Here is a 6,802-nt window from a genome sequence, read left to right on the forward strand (position 1 = left end):
GGAATCAATGTTGTGCTATCAGCGAGCTTTTAAACTATATCATCAGTTTGCACATGAATTAAAACTTTCGGTTGCTTTACCCATTTTAACAGCTCACATGGCCTTATTCATATCATTTTTGAATTCAAAACATTATGCAGCATCTACCATCACTACTTATGTGTCCGCCATATCATTTGCCCATCGTTTACAAAGTTTTCCTGATCTATCTGCTGCATTTTTGATACAGAAGTTGCTACAAGCCTGCAGGAAGAATAGTGGTGTGTTAGACACACGTTTGCCTATTACCAAAAATATTTTACATATGTTATTAAATGTCTCTTCTCTCAAATATTTGAGGTTACTTTATCGGGCCATGTTTGCCTTGGCATTCCATGCATTTTTGCGAATAAGGGAAATTACCTCAAGGCATGCGTTGGACACTAACACGTTGAATTTGGCAGACATTGTACTTGGTGATACAACTATTCAAATTAAATTTGTTAAATACAAACACTCGAATGGTCGTTCGTTCCAGCTTGATGTGGCGAAACAAACAGATCCATTATACTGTCCAGTTAATATTCTAAAGGAGTATTTGGCTGTCCGAGGCACTAAATCAGGACCATTGTTCTTAAATAAGGACCAACTGCCTGTCACAAGAAGTGAATTCAAGCAGGAATTAAATTGTGTTTTGAACTTTTGTGGCTTGAGCATCAAGCAGTTCAAGTCCCATAGTTTTCGTATTGGTGCAGCCAGTGAATGCGCTTCACAAGGCATGTCTGACTGCTCCATTCGGGCATTAGGTCGATGGAAATCTGTTGCTTTTAAGCGATATATCCGTTTGAGTGCACACACATCTAACATGTAAACATATGGGATATACAAATCCATGATTATTGTCAGGTTTGTGGGTTCACAATCTGGCATTGTTTTGTTATCACGTCAAACCGGATGTCATTTACATTTGCATAGTCCAATGATATACATGTAATTACATTCGAAATATGTCTTTAAGTTATCACATTAGAATTAGTAGTTATTCATTAATTGTAGTGCGAAAGTCAGGTTTGTGGGTTCTCAGCCTTTACTCTTTCACGGTAAATAGTGAAATGAAAATAATATGACACTTGGATATATACATGTAATTACATTTAGAAATTTGTCATTAATTTTATCATGTTAGTATTAGTGGTTATTCATTGATTGTTGTGAGAAGTCAGGTTTGTGGCTTCTCAGCCTGTACTCTAACACAATTAAATGAAGATAATATATACATGTAATTACATTTAGAAATATGGCATTAAATTTTATCATGTTGGAAATAGTAGGTATCCATTAATTTTAGTGAGAAAGTCATGGTCTCAGGTATGCTACCTGTAGCGAAAATACTACTTTGATGCGGATGGTACAAATTAATCCGTTTAGGTGCTAGTAAGTTTTAGTAGATCATGTAGTTACCATGTTAGTAGATTTGGTGTGTTCAAGTATTCAAGTGTTTCCTGACTTTTATCTTGTTTTTGTCGATTAGGTTTCTCATTTTGGGCCTGTGCATTGATCATAGGACATGCTCAATGCATATGGCGCATTCAGCCCCAAAATATTGGAAGGAATTTACTTTTCGGAACATTCTTTAGCACAGTTACACATTAGAACTTTGCCAGAAATAACATTCGCAGCAATCATGTCTGCATTGTTGTGTAACAATCATATCTAAATTGTTATATCTATTGTTTTTGTCTTAGTATTATTATGTTAGGTCTTAGTTTTATTACATGTCACTTATGTGGCCTAATTGACAATCCCGTGTTGAGTTATTATTCTTTCTTAACGTAGATAAACAAAGTACACATAAAAATGTTTACTGTCTTAATATATCGGCTTTATCCTGTTCAAGTCGAGCCTCGCTGCATTCGCCATTCTAACCTTCGCAAGATAAAGCCGATATCTTAAGACAGTAACCAGTCATTAACTATATTCCAGTCATTTGAAGTTATTTGTTATTTTTATTATTAGTATTATTATAGTCCATTTACGTCAAAACGTTATAATTATATAATGAATAAAGTTAAAATTCATATTTATACATACATATTAAATTTTAAACACATTCGAACATGCAAAAAACTTGCATAGGTTAATTTTTCCTTCAATGTTGATATTTATGTCACTGGTAAAAACAGTAAAAACAATAAATATGAAATTAATAACCGCAAAAAATAAATAAAAAAATAAATAAACCTACAACCCCCCCCCCCCACACACACACACACATACACACATATATACACACACATATAGTGGCTCTCCTCCTATTATTATGTATTGTACAGTAAAAGATCTCATCGGGACAGGCTCTCCTCCTATTAATATGTATTATCCAGTAAAAGATCTAATCGGGAGTGGCTCTCCTGCTATTAATATGTATTTTCCAGTAAAAGATCTCATCGGGACTGGCTCTCCTCCTATTAGTATGTATTATCCAGTAAAAGATCTAATCGGGAGTGGCTCTACTCCTATTATTATGTATTGTCCAGTAAAGAATCTCCTCGGGAGTGGCTCTCCTCCTAATGGTATGTATTGTCCAGTAAAGAATCTCCTCGGGAGTGCCTCTCCTCCTATTAGTATGTATTGTCCAATAAAGGATCTCGGGAGTGGCTCTCCTCCTATAAGTATGTATTGTCCAGTAAAAGATCTCATCGGGAGTGGCTGTCCTCCTATTAGTATGTATTATATAGTAAGGAATCTCGGAAGTGGTTGTTCTCCAATAAGTATGTATTGTCCAGTAAAAGATCTCATCGGGAGTGGCTGTCCAATTAGTAAGTATTGTCCAGTAAAGGATCTCGGGAGTGGCTGTACTATTAGTATGTATTGTCCAGTAAATAATATCTGGAGTGGCTCTCCTCCTATAAGTATGTATTGTCCAGTAAAAGATCTCCTCGGGAGTGGCTGTCCTCCAATTATTATGTATTGTCCAGTAAAGAATCTCCTCGGGAGTGGCTCTCCTCCTATAAGTATGTATTGTCCAGTAAAAAATCTCATCGGGAGTGGCTGTCCTATTAATATGTATTATATAGTAAGGAATCTCGGAAGTGGTTTTCCTCCTATAAGTATGTATTGTCCAGTAAAAGATCTCCTCGGGAGTGGATGTCCCCCTATTAGTATGTATTGTCCAGTAAAGAATCTCCTCGGGAGTGGCTGTCCTATTAGTATGTATTGTCCTGTAAAGGATCTCGGGAGTGGCTGTACTATTAGTATGTATTGTCCAGTAAATAATTAATATCTGGAGTGGCTGTCCTCTTATTATGGTGTATTGTCCAGTAAAGAATCACCTCGGGAGTGGCTCTCCTATTAGTATGTATTGTCCAGTAAAGAATCTCCTCGGGAGTGGCTCTCCTCCTATTAGTATGTATTGTCCAGTAAAGAATCTAGGGAGTGGTTGTCTTGCTATTAGTATGTATTGTCCAGTAAAGAATCTCCTCGGGAGTGACTGTCCTCCTATTAGTATGTATTGTCCATTAAAGAATCTCCTCGAGAGTGGCTCTCCTCCTATTAGTATGTATTGTCCAGTAAATGATCTGGGGAGTGACTTTCCTTCTATTAGTATGTATTGTCTAGTAAAATATTTCGTGAGTGGCTCTCCTTCTATTAGTATGTATTGTCCAGTAAAGAATCTAGGGAGTGGTTGTCTTCCTATTAGTATGTATTGTCCAGTAAAGAATATCTTCGGGAGTGACTCTCCTCCTATTAGTATTTATTGTCTAGCAAAGAATCTCGGGAGTGGCTCTCCTCCTATTAGTATGTATTGTCCAGTAAAGGATCTCGGGAGCGGCTGTCCTCCTATTAGTATGTATTGTCCAATAAGAGATATCCTCGGGAGTGGCTGTCCTCCTATTAGTATGTATTGTCCAGTAATTAATCTCCTCGGGAGTGGCTGTCCTCCTATTAGTATGTACTGTCCAGTAAAGAATCTCGGGAGAGGCTGTACTGCTATTAGTATGTATTGTCCAGTAATTAATCTCCTCGGGAGTGGCTGTCCTCCTATTGGTATGTACTGTCGAGTAAAGAATCTCGGGAGAGGCTGTACTGCTATTAGTATGTATTGTCCAGTAAATGATCTCGGGAATGGCTGTCCTCCTATTAGTATATATTGTCCAGTAAAGGATATCATCGGGACTGGCTTTCCTCCTATTAGTATGTATTGTCCAGTAAAAGATCTAATCTGGAGTGGCTCTCCTCCTATTAATATGTATTATCCAGTAAAAGATCTAATCGGGAGTGGCTCTCCTCCTATTAATATGTATTTTCCAGTAAAAGATCTCATCGGGACTGGCTCTCCTCCTATTAGTATGTATTATCCAGTAAAAGATCTAATCGGGAGGGCTCTCCTCCTATTAATATGTATTGTCCAGTAAAATATCTCATCGGGACTGCCTCTCCTCCTATTAGTATGTATTATCCAGTAAAAGATCTAATTGGGAGTGGCTCTCCTCCTATTATTATGTATTGTCCAGTAAAGAATCTCCTCGGGAGTGGCTGTCCTCCTATTAGTATGTATTGTCCAGTAAAGAATCTCCTTGGGAATGGCTCTCCTCCTATTAGTATGTATTGTCCAGTAAAGAATGTCCTCGGGAGTTGTTCTCCTCCTATTAGTAGGTATTGTCTAGTAAAGAATCTCGGGAGTGGCTGTCCTCCTATTAGTATGTATTGTCCAGTAAATGATCTGGGGAGTGGCTGTCCTCCTATTAGTATGTATTGTCCAGTAAATGATCTCGGGAGTGACTTTCCTTCTATTAGTATGTATTGTCTAGTAAAACATTTCGGGAGTGGCTCTCCTCCTATTAGTATGTATTGTCCAGTAAAGAATCTAGGGAGTGGTTGTCTTCCTATTAGTATGTATTGTTCAGTAATAAATCTCCTCGTGAGCGGCTCTCCTCCTATTAGTATGTATTGTCCAGTAAAGAATCTAGGGAGTGGTTGTCTTCCTATTAGTATCTATTGTCCAGTAAAGAATATCTTCGGGATTGGCTCTCCTCCTATTAGTATGTATTGTCCAGTAAATGATCTCGGGAGTGGTTGTCCTCCTATTAGTATGTATTGTTCAGGAAATGATCTCGGGAGTGGCTCTCCTCCTATTAGTATGTATTGTCCAGTAAAGGATCTCGGGAGCGGCTGTCCTCCTATTAGTATGTATTGTCCAATAAGAGATCTCCTCGGGAGTGGCTGTCCTCCTATTAGTATGTATTGTCCAGTAATTAATCTCCTCAGGAGTAGCTGTCCTCCTATTAGTATGTACTGTCCAGTAAAGGATCTCGGGAGCGGCTGTCCTCCTATTAGTATGTATTGTCCAATAAGAGATCTCCTCGGGAGTGGCTGTCCTCCTATTAGTATGTATTGTCCAGTAATTAATCTCCTCAGGAGTAGCTGTCCTCCTATTAGTATGTACTGTCCAGTAAAGGATCTCGGGAGCGGCTGTCCTCCTATTAGTATGTATTGTCCAATAAGAGATCTCCTCGGGAGTGGCTGTCCTCCTATTAGTATGTATTGTCCAGTAATTAATCTCCTCAGGAGTAGCTGTCCTCCTGTTAGTATGTACTGTCCAGTAAAGAATCTCGGGAGAGGCTGTACTGCTATTAGTATGTATTGTCCAGTAAATGATCTCGGGAATGGCTGTCCTCCTATTAGTATGTATTGTCCAGTAGATAATCTCCTCGGGAGCGGCTGTCCTCCTATTAGTATGTATTGTCCAATAAGAGATCTCCTGGGAGTGCGTGTCCTATTAGTATGTATTGTCGAATAAGAGATCTCCTCGGGAGTGGCTGTCCTCCTATTAGTATGTAGTGTCCAGAAATTATCTCCTCGGGAGTGGCTGTCCTATCAGTATGTATTGTCCAGTAAATGATCGCCTTGGAAGTAGCTGTCCTCTTATTATGATGTATTGTTTAATAAAAGATATTCATTTATGAATTAAGAGTTTAGAAACGCTTTTTGAATGTTGCATAATGTAGCTAGCGTCTTACAGAGAATGGCGTCATATATCTTGTATGACGTCATACGGCAAATGTCTTGCTTGGTTGACAATACTCGATTTGCTTATACAAAAAAGGAATAAATAATGTTTTTTCTACTATTCCTGTAGGATTGCAGGATAAAAGAAATAACTGATTACTGTCTTAAGATATCGGCTTTATCCTGTTCAGGCCGAGCCTCGCTGCATTCGCCATTCTAACCTTCGCAGGATAAAGCCGATATCTTAAGACAGTAACCAGTTATTCCCTATATTCCAGTCATTTGAAGTTATTTGTTATTTTTATTAGTAGTATTATTATAGTCCATTTGCGTCAAAAGGTATAATTATATAATGAATAAAGTTAAAATTCATATTTATAAATACATATTAAATATTAAACACATTCGAACGTGCAAAACACTTCCATAGGTTAATTTTTCCTTCAATGTTGATATTTATGTCGCTGGTAAAAACAATAAAAAAATAAATATGAAATTCATAACTGCAAAAAAAAAAATAATAATAATAAAAATAAACCTACAAAACCCACAAACAGACACACACACACACACACAAACATACACACACACATACACTCACACACAAACATACACACATACACACAAACATACACACACACACGCTCACACGCACACACACACACACACACACACACATACACACAAACAAAAACACACACACACAAACATACACACAAACAAAAACATACACACACATACACACAAACACAGACATACACACACACACACACAAACACACACAAGAACATACACACACATACACACACAAACA

Source organism: Gigantopelta aegis, chromosome 8, assembly GCF_016097555.1.
Source record: "Gigantopelta aegis isolate Gae_Host chromosome 8, Gae_host_genome, whole genome shotgun sequence".
Lineage (NCBI taxonomy): Eukaryota > Metazoa > Mollusca > Gastropoda > Neomphalida > Peltospiridae > Gigantopelta > Gigantopelta aegis.